Raw genomic sequence first — 14,683 nt, forward strand, 5'->3', positions numbered from 1 at the left:
AAACGTAAACTAATTGAATTCTGTGTGTGTTCTTTAGCCAAGAAATAATTAATCCAATTTCCTCAATATCAAAATGTCACAATGAATAACTTCATCTTTTTCAAAACCAACAATTGCATCCAAAACGACCAGCTTCTTATTCTGCTAGGATTTTGATGCTGATGTGGCTTTTACTAGATGTTTCTTATAAATTCAATGTTTATGATTTGCTTGGTTTTAAGCTATCTTCCAGACAACAATTATTCAATTTATTGAGACTCTTGCTAGGGAAATGGCTACTCGTAATAATTGAAAGAGGTCTTTATTCATCATTCATTCATTTATTTTGTCTTCCTGATTTTTTTTTCTACTTCTGCCAGAAAAATCACTATTATAAATAACATTGCTTTAAATATATTACAGTCTTATAAGCTTAAACATCAATTGCATAGTCCATGCACTGGTTCAGAGATGAGCTTATTATAATCTAATATAAGCCAATGGAATGTGAGGGATATTTGTTGAAGATTAAGGGGTAAAAAGCCTCCTGTTTTTCTATAGTAAATAAGGTAGAGACCCTAGACAGAAAGAAGGAGTCATCCCAGGAAGACAGTGGCAGTCATCTGGCTACAAGAATAGTGCTAGGCTCAGGAAGAAGCTCACCTTGTAAAGAGCAGAAAGACCAAATGATCTTCAGTTACATCATTGGGACTAGTAGTTCAATTATTGCCTGAAACTAGCCCTTATCTCTGGAGTTAACACATTCTCTATTACTTAAGCCAGTTAGAGGTGGGCTTTCAGCTTTTCTGCAGCACAAATATTACTGAATGATACACTATTATTGGCTTTTTTTTTTTTTTTTTTGGTAAGTTCTACACCCAATGTGGGGCTTGAACTCATGACCCTGAGATCAGGAGTCTCATGCTCTACCAACTGAGCCAGCCAGGCAACCCTATTCGCATTTTTTTTTTTTAAGATTTTATTTATTTATTTGAGAGAGAGACAATGAGAGACAGAGAGCATGAGAGGGAGGAGGGCCAGAGGGAGAAGCAGACTCCCTGCCGAGCAGGGAGCCCGATGTGGGACTCGATCCCGGGACTCCAGGATCATGACCTGAGCCGAAGGCAGTCGCTTAACCAACTGAGCCACCCAGGCGCCCCCTATTCGCATTTTTAATAAAATATTTTGTTCACTGTAGCAGATGCTATTTGTCACCTACATAAAAGATACTATTCTTCATCCTTCTTAACACAACTCCAACTTTATTCATCATTTGGGTAGACAATGTGTTTCAGGGACCCTCCCCACCCACCCCAGAACATTAATATTTATTAGTCTTAAACAATCATAGTAATTCTGTTTCCTTGTCAAGGGCTTCTTTAGGAATATGATATAACTATGGACAAAAATATATAAGGTAGGGGCGCCTGGGTGGCTCAGTTGGTTAAGCGACTGCCTTCAGCTCAGGTCATGATCCCAGGGTCCTGGGATCGAGTCCCGCATCGGGCTCCCTGCTCTGCGGGGAGCCTGCTTCTCCCTCTCCCACTCCCCGTGCTTGTGTTCCCTCTCTCGCTGTGTCTCTCTCTGTCAAATAAATAAATAAAATCTTAAAAAAAAAAAAAAATATATATATATATATATAAGGTAAATTCTGCTGAGAGCATCATGGAGGGCTTAACTCTTAAAAAGGGAAGACAAGGGGCACCTGGGTGGCTCAGTCGGTTAAGCGTCGTCCTTTGGCTCAGGTCATGATCTCGGGGTCCTGGGATTGAGCCCCATGTCGGGTTCCCTGCTCAGCGGGGAGTCTACTTCTCCCTCTCCCTCTGCTGCTCTCCCTGCTTGTATACGCACTCTCTTTCTCTCTCTCTCTCAAAAAGAAATAAAAAATCTTTTAAAAAAACAGTGGGCACAGAAATCAGTTGCTCTTCTATACACTAACAATGTAACTGTAGAAAGAGAAATTAAGGAATCAATTCCATTTACAATAGCACCAAAAACCATAAGATACCTAGGAATAAACCTAACGAAAGAGGTAAAGGATCTATACTCTAGAAACTACAGAACACTTATGATGAAAGAAATTGAGGAAGACACAAAAAGATGGAAAAACATTCCATGCTCATGGATGAGAAGAATAAACATTGTTAAAATGTCTATGCTGCCTAGAGCAATCTACACTTTCAATACCATCCCTATTAAAATACCATTGGCATTTTTCAAGAACTGGAACAAACAATCCTAAAATTTGTATGGAACCACAAAAGACCCTAAATCGCCAAGGGAATATTGAAAAAGAAAAACAAAGCTGGGGGCATCACGTTGCCTGACTTCATGCCATATTACAAAGCTGTGATCACCAAGACAGCATGGTATTGGCACAAAAACAGACACATAGATCCATGCAACAGAATAGAGACTCCAGATATGGACCCTCAACTCTATGGTCAACTAATCTCTGACAAATAAGGAAAAAATATCCAATGGACAAAAAGACAGTCTCTTCAATAAATGGTGCTGAGAAAATTGGACAGCTATATACAAAAGAATGAAACTGGACCATTCTCTTACACCATACACAAAGATAAACTCAAAATGGATGAAAGATCTCAATGTGAGACAGGAATCCATCAAAATCCTAGAGGAAAACATAGGCAGTAACCTCTTCGACATTGGCCACAGCAATTTCTTTCAAGACGTGACTCCAAAGGCAAGGGAAACAAAAGCAAAAATGAACTTTTGGGACTTCATCAAGATAAAAAGCTTCTGCACAGCAAAGGAAACAGTCAACAAAACTAAGAGGCAACCCACAGAATCGGAGAAGATATTTGCAAATTATAGTACAGATGGAAGGCTGGTATCCAAGATCTCTAAAGAACTTCTCAAACTCAACACCCAAAAAAACAAATAATCAAATCAAAAAATGGGCAGAAGACATGAACAGATACTTCTCCAAAGAAGACATACAAATGGCTAACAGACACATGAAAAAATGTTCAACATCACTAGCCATCAGGGAAATTCAAATCAAAACCACAATGAGAAAGCACCTTACACCAGTTAGAATGGCAAAAACTAACAAGGCAGGAAACAAGAAATGTTGGTGAGGTTGTGGAGAAAGGGGAACCCTCTTACACTGTTGGTGGGACTGCAAGCTGGTACAGCCACTCTGGAAAACAGTATGGAGGTTCCTCAAAAAGTTAAAAATAGAGCTACCCTATGACCCAGCAATTGCACTACTAGGTATTTACCCCAAAGATACAGATGTAGTAAGAAGAAGGGGCACATGCACCCCAATGCTCATAGCAGCAATATCCACAATGGCCAAACTGTGGAAGGAGCCGAGATGCCCTTCGGCAGATGAATGGATAAAGAAGATGTGGTCCACATATACGATGGAATACTACTCAGCCATCAGAAAGGATGAATATCCACCATTCGCATCAACATAGATGGAACTGGAGGGGATTATGCTAAATGAAATAAGCCAAGCAGAGAAAGACAATTATATGGTTTCACTCATGTGTGGAACATAAGGAATAGCACGGAAGACCATAGGGGAAGGGAGGGAAAACTGAAGGGAGAGGAATCAGAAAGGGAGACAAACCATGAGAGACTATGGACTCCGGGAAACAAACTTAGGGTTTCAGAGGGGAGGGGGGTGGGGAGATGGGGTAGCCAGGTGATGGGTATTAAGGAGGGCATGTGTTGTGTTGAGCACTGGGTGTTATATGCAACTTCTGAATCACTGAACACTACATCGAAAACTCATGATGCACTATATGGTGGCTAACTGAACATAATAAAAAAAACTTTTTTAATTAAAAAAAATTAAAAAAAAAAAGGCTGGGTGGAGACAAGACTTTCTTTTCTCTTCCAACTTTTAAACAACATTCTGTGAAGAGTACAGCCACCTTTTGCAAATAGGAGAGAAAAACAAGAGAAGCCAACCTGGCTTCCTTGAGTCACAAAAGGAGCTGTCCCTGGAATTCCCCAGACTTCACCTTAGATGCAATAATAAACTCCCCATTGTCTAGGTTGGCAATAGCCACGTGTTCTCTTATTTGGAGTTGAAATCACCCTGACTAATGTACAGATCTTCCTTGACTTATAATGAGATTATGATAGTTCTGATAAACCCATCATAAATTAAAAACACTGTTAATCAGGAATGTGTTTAATATACCTAACCTACAGAACACCCATGGTAGTTTAGCCTAGACAAATGTAAATGTGCTCAGAATACACTAGCCTACAACTGGGAAACATCATCTAACACAAGGACTACTTTATAATAAAGTGTGGAATATCTCATGTAATATATTGAATACTGCACTGAAAGTAAAAAATAGAATGGCTCTATGGGTAAAGAGTGGTTGTAAGTGTATCAGTTATTTATCTTCAAGGTCATGTGGCTGACTGGGAGCTGTGACTCACTGCCACTTACCCAACATCAAGAGAGAGTATCATACCCCATATCACTAGCCCTGAAAAAGATCAAAATTCAGAATCTGAAGTGTGGTTTCTACTGAATGTATATCACTTTCACACCATCATAAAGTTGAAAAATCATCAAGTTGAGCCATCATAACTTGAGGACCACCTGTATTCATAGACAATAGTAATCCTTTGAGGCTAGCTCCAAGTAAGAATAATCTTACTTAATTGATTAAACCCAATCTGAGTCTTAAAAAGTAACAGATACTTTCACAATTTTAGGTATACTTTATCATTTGAAGGTTCAGTTTAAGTAGTTTGAAGAAAAGACATAACCAATTAATTCACAATGCAGATGAAATTTAACTAATTTAAATAATAATTAAATGATGTACCTTAAGCCAGAAACAAAAGGAGAACTTACCCTGCTGAAAATTAATGTGTCCCTAAGCTTTTGTTTATCCAGGTGGTTCAAACCAGAAGACGATGGGAGGGTCGTCTTGGAAAGTAGCTAGAACAAATGCCCACAAGTCTTAATGGTAATCCAGCTGCCAATTCCTACGATTCCTATTATCTCAGCATTCTTTTAGATAAGAAATTAGTAATAGATGGAAACAAAAAAGAATGAGACACATAGCCTGTTGTTCTCTTGCTTTAAAGCCAGGAATATTCCATAAACAGCTGAGAAATGGGGCGCCTGGGTGGCTCAGTTGGTTAAGCGACTGCCTTCGGCTCAGGTCATGATCCTGGAGTCCCAGGATCGAGTCCCGCATCGGGCTCCCTGCTCGGCAGGGAGTCTGCTTCTTCCTCTGACCCTCCCCCCTCTCATGTGCTCTCTGTCTCTCTCATTCTCTCTGTCTCAAATAAATAAATAAAAATCTTTAAAAAAAAAAAAACAAAACAAAACAGCTGAGAAATGCTAAGAATATAACTCCCAATGGATAAATTGTGACTCCAGATCAGAAAAGTGGCCTACATACTTCAGAACTGTGTCTATACAAGTATTGTGGTGGTATTATTGGTCATAATAATGGAAACAAGATGTAAGCATTTACTCTGCTTCGTATGCTTGCTGAGGAAGTTCTTAGTAAAATAACACAGTAGGTGCTATGGAAATGTTTATTTCTTTTCCCACTTCCGTTTTCTCTCTCTTTTCCTCCTGTCTTACAAGTACGGAGGGGAGTTGCATGGAAAGAGGAGAAAGTGAAAGTGTAGTTCTGGGAGTTCTTTGATATCTCTAAAAATTATAAATATTATTTTTCAAATACTATACATAATACATCCAAAATAAACCACGAAACTTCCCAGTATCAGAAGCATATTTCTCAAGAATTTCAACAGTCTCCAGACATTTTTTTGTGCTTCTCTATGGTACCTTCAAATTAAGCCCACCCTGAAAAGAACTCCTTTGCCATTAGCTTTGATAATGTTCTGAAGGCATATAAATTACATGATAAAGGAGGTTAATTAATGGGGAAAACATCTATGAAAGTTAACATTTGTACCAAATATCAGAAGATTTCCTAAATAAAGAAAAGCTTGTTTGAATTCCCTCATGGGGAATTTCTCCATCACTTCTGAATTATCTTTTGTAATTTCTTGAAATTTCAAAAAAATAAAATAAAGCTGATAAAATTGGAATGGCATTCCAATGGGAGGAGGAATTGAAAGAACCGTGTTTCATAGGCTGTTGTCAAGAACAGGGCATTTTTTAAGCTGCCGATTTAAGTTAGCAGAGACATCCCTGGCACTCACCCTTCCCCGAGTCCATTTCTTACCGTTGTCTTCTTACCGTGAAACGTAAACTAACAACAAGTTGCATAAAAGTAAAAGAAAGTTAATAAAAACAAAGTTAGACTTGTATAGGAGGTGACACTGATAAGCAATGCTTGTTTCTGTGAGCTATTCCTCTCAAGGGTGCACTTTGATATTTCCTACCCACTTCAACTCCACTGTTGTCTCTCATGCACTTAAAAGAACTTCAGGGCTTCTTCTCTAAAACCCACATTTCTCTTGGTCTCTTCTGAACTGAACCTTGGAGATTCCAACAATAAATGTCCAAATGCTCAGGGGGTCATTATAAAGCCCATTTGTGTCATCTGAAAAGTAGGTCCCACCAACCGTTAGTTCCTTATGGCCATCTATTATAGTTCCATCAGGTGACTAAAACTGAGGAAGAAATAATGGAGTTTGGGAAAGTCCTTGATAAAATAGTACTCCATGGATTTTAAGAACATAATTTTTGAATAAGAATTACAAGCTGAAAGATGTTACAGGAATACATAGCCTGATCTAATGGGTATGGAGACAGTGAGACAAAGTTAAGAGTTATTTAGATGTTTGAATCAACAGCACTTAGGGATAAGAGAGATGTAAGAGCATGAGAGTAAAGGAGAAATCTAAAGCAATGCTGAGCTTTCTGACTTTAGCAAGGAGAGGCATGGTGATGCCACTTTACTCAGCTAGGGAATACTAAAAAGGAAATCAATTTTGGAGATTAGGTAATGAGTTCAGTTTAGGATGTACTGCATCTGAGATGTTTGTGAGAGGTCTCAAAGGAGGGGGGTCCCAGGTCCAGGGCTCAGCTCTCATCTAGAGTTGTAAACTGGGGCATCATTCACACAAATAGATTGCCACCAAGGCCACAGAAAAGACCTATAGAGAGGAAGAAGAAAGCTTAAGACCAGGAGTTTAAGGATCTCCATGCAGTAATTACTCTGAGGAGGAGCCCACAAAATGAGACCAAAGGAGCAGTCAGAAAGTTTGAGGGAAAACAGTGTCATATTACAGAAGTCAAGGAAAGAGTGTCTTGTGGGAGGCTGTCAACAACCGCCAATGTTCAGAGGCCCTAGAAGATCAACATTAAGTCCAGTGGATTTAGTGACATCAGTAAGGTCAGCAAGGCGAAGTTGAAAAGTGTAATGGAAAACAAAAGCTAGAGAGCACTGGGTTGACAAGGAGAAAGGGAGTCAGAGTAGAGATAACCCTTTCAAGAGATCTGATAGTAAAGGGGAGAACAGTTATAGAGCAATAGCTGAAGGGGCATTAGGTAGTGAAAGGGTTTTATTTCCTTTTTAAGATGGTACCAAATGAGTACATTTAAATGCTAATGGCTTGGAGTCGGTGGAAAGGTTAACATTTATAAGGAACAGAGAATAACAAAGGCATGAGATTCCAGAGGATGCAGGAGGGCCTGGAATCCAGACCTCTCTGGATGTTTGGAAACCTTTAGTTGCCCTTAGCTGAAATCCAAGTCCATTGGTGACTTTGCACCTAAATGAGCTTTCTGGGAATCCTATCATGGATAGATTTTCCTCATTACTCAGATGTTCCTTAGTTTTCCCTTCTTTATTTGCTTCCCATTAGTGCTGTAACACATTACCACAAATTTAGTGGATGAAAACAGCGCAAATTTATTATCTCAAAGTTCTGGAGGCCAGAAGTCTAAAACAGGTGTCACTGGGTTAAAATCAAGGCATCAACAGACTGTGTTCCTTGTGGCAGCTCTAGAGTAGAATCTGTTTCTTTGCCTTTTCCAGCTTCTATAGGCCACGTGTATTCCTTGGCTTGTGGTTCCTTTCTCCATCTTCAAAGCCAGCAGTATAGCATCTTCAGAAACATATTCACAGGTCTGGGGACATCTTTGGGGGCCCATTATTCTAGATAACTTTGTGGACATCTTTGGGGAGGGGCATTATTTTGCCTACCATACCTCCCTATTTCTAAAGTGCTCTGAGAAGCTTGTTGAGAAAATTATGGACGGACCAGAAGAGCAGCCTCTGCTTAACGTTTTACATAATTAAAAATCTCAGTAATTAATCTCAGCAATGTCATTCTCAAAAGAAGGAGTGTTCATACTTGGAGAACTGTTCTGCATGATGTGAAAATTGACAGTACTAGCAGCAGTTGATATTACCATTTTTAGGATTCCAGGGTAAAATACATCAACAATCTGAATAAATTCTGTGTGATCCTTCAGCTGCTATTTTTAAGGGAAGAAAAAAAAAAAACCCAACCATTGTGACACTTGGGAAAACAGTGAGGAAGACTCTATTGAGGGCTACTGATTGCAATTAGTGTTCCACAGTAGGAAAGAGAGGGTGGCTCCACTCTACATATGACAAGGAAAAGTGGGAATTTATAGTAAGGGGTGTGGGTGGGGTTTGTTGGTGGGAGATGAGTAAGAGGGGAGGCAGGCCAGGGTGACCAGATGTCACCTGGGGTGTGGTGGAGGATAAGGAATTTCTTCAGATATGGAGGATGATCAGATACCAAGGGTGGGGATTCTCGAAAAGTGATTTAGCAGACTTCTCTCTGCAACTGGGCGCTTGAAGACAGGGTTTAAGGATGAGTTTCAGAGGACCCTAACTAAAGTTTAGTTAGGAAAGAGTCTTTGTCACTATAGTATTTTTTTTTGCAATTTGTTTTTAAAGATTTTATTTATTTATTTGAGAGAGAGAATGAGATAGAGTGAGCATGAGAGGGGGGAGGGTCAGAGGGAGAAGCAGACTCCCCGCTGAGCAGGGAGCCCGCCCGGGACTCCAGGATCACGACCTGAGCCGAAGGCAGTCGTTTAACCAACTGAGCCACCCAGGTGCCCTTTTTTTTTTTTTTTGCAATTTGTTACATCTTATGCATAGATTTCTTATCTTCATCCAAGAAGTACTGAGTCTAGACCTAGCACTGAATCTAGAAGGCTGGTAAAATTCAGTGATGCCATCATTGTCATCCCAGGGCTATGCAAAAGGAAGAAATTTAGGGACGGGCTAAGACTTAAGGAAGAGAAGAAGCCGTATGTGGTGAGGTATAGCTGCCATGTCACTCAAATGACTGCAGCCAAGTGTCCTGTTGTCCGGGACATTAAATAGCACCGTCAAGTCAACTAAATCAAAATGACTTACACACCCTCTCCACAAAACCCATTCTTCTGCAGAGTTTATACAAGCAAATCCCTAATCCACAAAAATGAAGAATTATTTATCCTATCTTTCTCCATGAAAAAACATTGATTTGCATTGCCCTGTCAAAGAATAACACTGCCAATACTATTCTTACTACAGCATCATATAATTTCTCAAAGCCATGCAACACTAGAAATTATAACAAATAACTGCTTGAAAATTAATGCAAACAACTAAATTGGTGTTCATCATTCTATAGACTTAGCCTCATATAACCCCTGTGCATGGAGAAGAAAAGCAGGAGTCTCACTGTTACACTCTAGTGCAACATGCAGTCTAAATGATATAAAACCTTATCTTTACTCATATTCCTCCAATTGACTTTGAGTCCATACTGATTCTACTGCAGATAAACATAGAAATGGTCCTTCATCTACTATCTCTTCTTTTTCTTCTTTTCTCACAGTCTCCTACGTATCTCCCCCTCACCTCACCCCCACCCCAGTGTGATTTTCCTTTTCCCCTACCAGAGTCCATTTTCACCTTTAGGCCTCTGGCCAGGCATCAGTCATTGTGCTTGAACCACTCTTCAATGGAGCCAGATTTACAGGAGGGGACTTCAGGTCCTTCTCACTGGAAAAGGTAAAAGACATTCCAAAAAAAAACCTTTCTTCTGCTTAGATTGATTTCCTCTAGGCATAACTCATGAGCATTGTGATGCTAACAGTGTTTGTGCTGTTTTCCTAATCTGGTTGAAGAACTCCTTCTGTAGAACAATCTGATAAGATCTGAGACCCTGCCCTGAAAGGGAGCAACAGACTAAGTTAACCTACGGTGTCCTACCCTCACCCTAGTAAAACAATTTACCCTACTGGTGTAGAGAGAAGGTGGGACACAGCACTGCACTAGGTCCCCACCTAGTGTCTGGCCACTGGTTGCTTCCCCCATCTCCCATCATGGACCAGCCTATATTCATTTTGTGGCACCGTCTTTGAGATGTCCCCACTTGCTTTTCCACACAAACAAATCTCTCCCACCTCCCAATCTAGTACCAAGGTATTCACACACCTTTCTATTATTATAATGTTCTTAGTTTTTGGGAGGCAGATCAGTTGACTTCAGGAAGCTCCAGAAAGAAGATCCTGGATTCAGATCTGCTGAAGGGGATTCACTTGCTCCCTATGTGGTTGTGGTAGCTGTTAAACCCTTATGGAAGCTGAGGAGTCATTGTGCTTGCCCTCAAGGCATCATCTCTCAGGAAATGAGATCTCTCAAAAGAGAGACCTCCTTTCCTTTCCAGACTAGCTTGTGAGGAAATGGATCTATCCATTCACTGAGAAACAGAAACAAAAGCAAAAACAAAACAAACCTCCAAACTCATCATTTTCTCTGGATTCTAGAGATGATTCAGCCAAGTTAGACCTGGCAAGATGTCGCAGAGATTTAAGCTAATTGTGGAGGGAGGGAGGGGAAGACCATGGATACATTCAGTCAGTGGTAACATTCACAGGCAGAGCCATGTCCGGTAACCAGGGAGAGGCACTGAGAATATAATAGATGTGATCTCTCTTCTGCTGTGTGTACTGCAGTCTTGTCAAGAAGAGGCATGCCTGGAAGATTTCTGACCTACCTTTAAGGATTTAGCCAGAAATTTAGTTCCCTGTTCCTATTACAGGTCAGAAATTCAACTGCCAAAACCTGGCCAATCATCAGAACCACCTAGGGCACTCTGTAAAACTATAGATTCCCAGACACCCTCCTAGATTCACTCAAGTGGAATTTCAGCAGTGAGACCTTGGATTCTCTGTACTGATTAAACTCCCCAGGTGCCAGTGTGAAGAACCATTTTTATAGCTCATAGTATCTGAGTCACAGATCTGGAAGAGAGCTATCCTAACTTTTCCATTTTTCCATTTAACAAAAACTTAAATTCACAGATGTTAAGTGCAACGTTGTACAATCACAATAGTTTATTATCTGGGGTGGGGGAGGGTAGGCGGGGAATGCAGTAGTGGTAAGTTTTGTGTGAAGAAAATATGTGCCTGGGGGCGCCTGGGTGGCTCAGTCATTAAGCGTCTGCCTTCAGCTCAGGTCATGATCCCAGGGTCCTGGGGTCGAGCCCCACATCGGGCTCCCTGCTCTGTAGGAAGACTGCCTCTCCCTCTCCCACTCCCCCTGCTTGTGTTCCCTCTCTCGCTGTGTCTCTCTCTGTCAAATAAAGAAAATCTTTAAAAAAAAGAAAATATGTGCCTGGGGAGGAAATCTGGGAACCATCCTAACGATGCACCAATGAAAACCTTTGGACTGGCCATTGCTACCGTGGTTTTTTATCATATATGCACTTGATGTTCATCCATTTATTCACTTAACAAATGACTTAAGACATGTGCCAGGCACTGCTTTAGGTAGAGAAGACACAGTAGTGAACAAAATAGTCAAAGATTTCTGCCCTCATGGAGCTTTCATTCTAGCGGGGTAGGAAGAGACTACCAAGAAGATAAACATAAAATAGTCAGACAAAGAATTTCAGAAAAAAAAGCAAAGCAGGGAACAAGGATCTGACTTGTCCAGCAGTGGGGGCTGCATTGAAATTGTAGGCAAGACGACTGGGAGACGCTTCACTGGATGAAGGTGACTTTGGAGAGGAGAGACCTGAAGGAACCGAGGGAGCTAGCCATGTATGCATCAAAGCTGCAGTTATCCAGGCAGAGGAAGTAGCAGATATAAAGGCCCTGAGGTGGAAACATGCCTAGTCTGTTAGGAACAAGGAAAGGAAGAATAGATGTGCCTGTGAAGTAAAGGGGGGCCAAATCACATAGTATGTTAGCAGGTGGGCTTTTAGTCTACGTGAGATGAAGAATCATTGGAAGATTTCAGACAAAAGACTGTCAAGACCCAACTTAAAGTTCAATGAGACCTCTCTGTGCAGAGTTGAAACCAGACTGAAAGGGCAGGTCGCAGAAGCAGTAGGAGCAGACGTGAAGCTATTGCAATACTTCAACTACGGTATTTGTGCTGGGCAAGAGAGAATTAGCCATTTCAATAAACGCTAACCCTGGGCGTCACGGTGCATTTATGCCTCCGAGTCAGCAAGGGAAGGAGGGTAGCGATCTGCAGTTCCCCCAGTCCCTTTACATCCTAGACGTGTCTCCCGGTGAGAGCATCCTTACTGCCACAAGAGCAATGTTAACAGTGGCAGGTGCATGTTTTTCATCCTACCTGGTCCTCAAACACCATCCAAGTCCTCAAAGCATCCACATCAGCCAGACCCTTCATGCTGGTTCTAGAGACTGGCATGGGCCCAGCATCTGCGGGAGCCCCCCAAAACTTGAAGCAACAAGTGCTTCCTATAGACTCTCTCTCAGTCCTTGTTTTTCCTGAGTGTTTTCTTCATCAAGTGCTCTATAAGCTCTTTGATCGCTCTCCAGAGCACTTCCCCATGTCATCAGCATTGCGTCCCTGCCATCGTTGTTTTAAGCCAAGTATTTTGTTCCTTCCAAAGCATTTACTAAAACACATGTGTTCAGGATCTAAGGTGTGGGGCTATTGGACTGTAGCTAGGTGAAAATATAGAGTTGCTCCAGTCTGCCATTGCACCTTAGATTTTTCTGCTAATATAAAATCCTATTGTAACAGTGGTCATCACTAAGATGTGGGAAGTTTTCTGATATGCACTGAAAATTTCTTTTTTTTTTCTTTTTTTCAAAGATTTTATTTTATTATTTATTTGAGACAGAGAGAATGAGAGACAGAGAGCATGAGAGGGAGGAGGGTCAGAGGGAGAAGCAGACTCCCCCGCCGAGCAGGGAGCCCGATGCAGGACTCGATCCCGGGACTCCAGGATCATGACCTGAGCCGAAGGCAGTCGCCTAACCAACTGAGCCACCCAGGCGCCCTACACTGAACATTTCTAAGCATATATCAAACTACATTTCAGTTCTTTTAACTGACCAAACTTATTTGCCAATTAAATCTATTCTTTTTTTAAAAAAAATACGTATTTCTTCATTGGAGAGGGAGAGAGCGCACGGGGGGGAGTGGGGGTTAGAGGGGTAGGGAGAGAGAATCGCCAAGCAGATTCCCCACTGAGCTTGGAGCCCAACACGGCACTCCATCCCAGGACCCCAAGATCATGACCTGAGCTGAAACCAAGAGCCAGACGCCAAATCAACTAAGCCACCCAGGTACCCCAATCAACTCTCTTCTCTTAATGCCGCTCTTATTTCCAAATCAACAAACACATGCCAACTTCATATGTACTCTAAGCATTCACGGCATTAATGGTAAGTAGTTGAAACCTCTTTGAAGTTGGCCATTTGTCACTAGAGACACTGGTCCCCGTATGAATAAAAACACCAAAGGGAGAAAACAGAGAAAACTTCAAGTAGTAAGAATAATCTGACTTTTAAGATGTAAAATACTTGCACTATAAGAATCCCCCAAATAAGCAAATCATTTATTTCAGAGACGTACTATTCTCAGATGGTAATTGTGAAAGTCTAGAAAAGGACAGAAAACTAGGAAGGTTATTATTGAAGTTTTGTTTATTATTCAAATAGTGAGAGAGAGAGATTTACAAGGATGAGCCAGTTTTCAAGTCCAAGTATGGCAATAGATGAAACTGGACTCCCTTGCGGTTACTGAGAAATATACACAGCTTCCAAAACCACATGAAGGTGAGTCAGAGTGATGGGCATTTGTACAGAGAAGGAAGCTGACATAGTCTTTTAGGCCAAACAGTAATCCTGGGTAGCTCTGATGAAATAAAGCATTTAATCACCTCACTGGGAAGAGTCTTTCTTATTGAGTAAACACTTGGCAGCCTCGGTCATTAGCTTGAAAAGCAGAGAGAAAAGTAAACATTCATGAGGTAGTACGTAGCTGAGGTGTTTGTTTAGGCTAAATCCTGAATGTTCTTTGGGGCCTAACTCAATGCTTCCTCTCCCCTCCCCAAGCGTGGAACTGTCAATGTGGAAGCCAACAGCGCATCTGACTCGTTCTCCATGTGCAGGGTCCCAGTGACTAATTACTGATGAGTTCATTTTTATTTTTATTTTTATTTTTTTAAAGATTTTATTTATTTATTTGACAGAGAGAGACACAGCGAGAGAGGGAACACAAGCAGGGGGAGTGGGAGAGGGAGAAGCAGGCTTCCTGCCGAGCAGGGAGCCCGATGCGGGGCTCGATCCCAGGACCCTGAGATCATGACCTGAGCCAAAGGCAGACGCTTAACGACTGAGCCACCCAGGCGCCCCTGATGAGTTAATTTTTAAAATGACCATGGAGACCTGCCTGGGGAGAAGTGTGCTTCCCATCATGAGAGGCATGTGAAGCAGAAACTAGATCAGTGGTTCTTAGCATTCCTGTGT

The 14,683-nt window shown here is 41.3% G+C and overlaps 1 non-coding gene across 1 annotated transcript; it reads right to left on the minus strand.

Annotated features, from left to right (window-relative positions):
- Positions 1-854: 854 nt before the first annotated feature.
- TRNAR-CCU lies at positions 855-927 on the minus strand. The gene has a single exon. It is a non-coding gene; the product is annotated as a tRNA-Arg (tRNA).
- Positions 928-14,683: the final 13,756 nt, after the last annotated feature.

The sequence above is a fragment of the Neomonachus schauinslandi genome, chromosome 7 (genome assembly GCF_002201575.2).
Source record: "Neomonachus schauinslandi chromosome 7, ASM220157v2, whole genome shotgun sequence".
Taxonomy (NCBI): domain Eukaryota; kingdom Metazoa; phylum Chordata; class Mammalia; order Carnivora; family Phocidae; genus Neomonachus; species Neomonachus schauinslandi.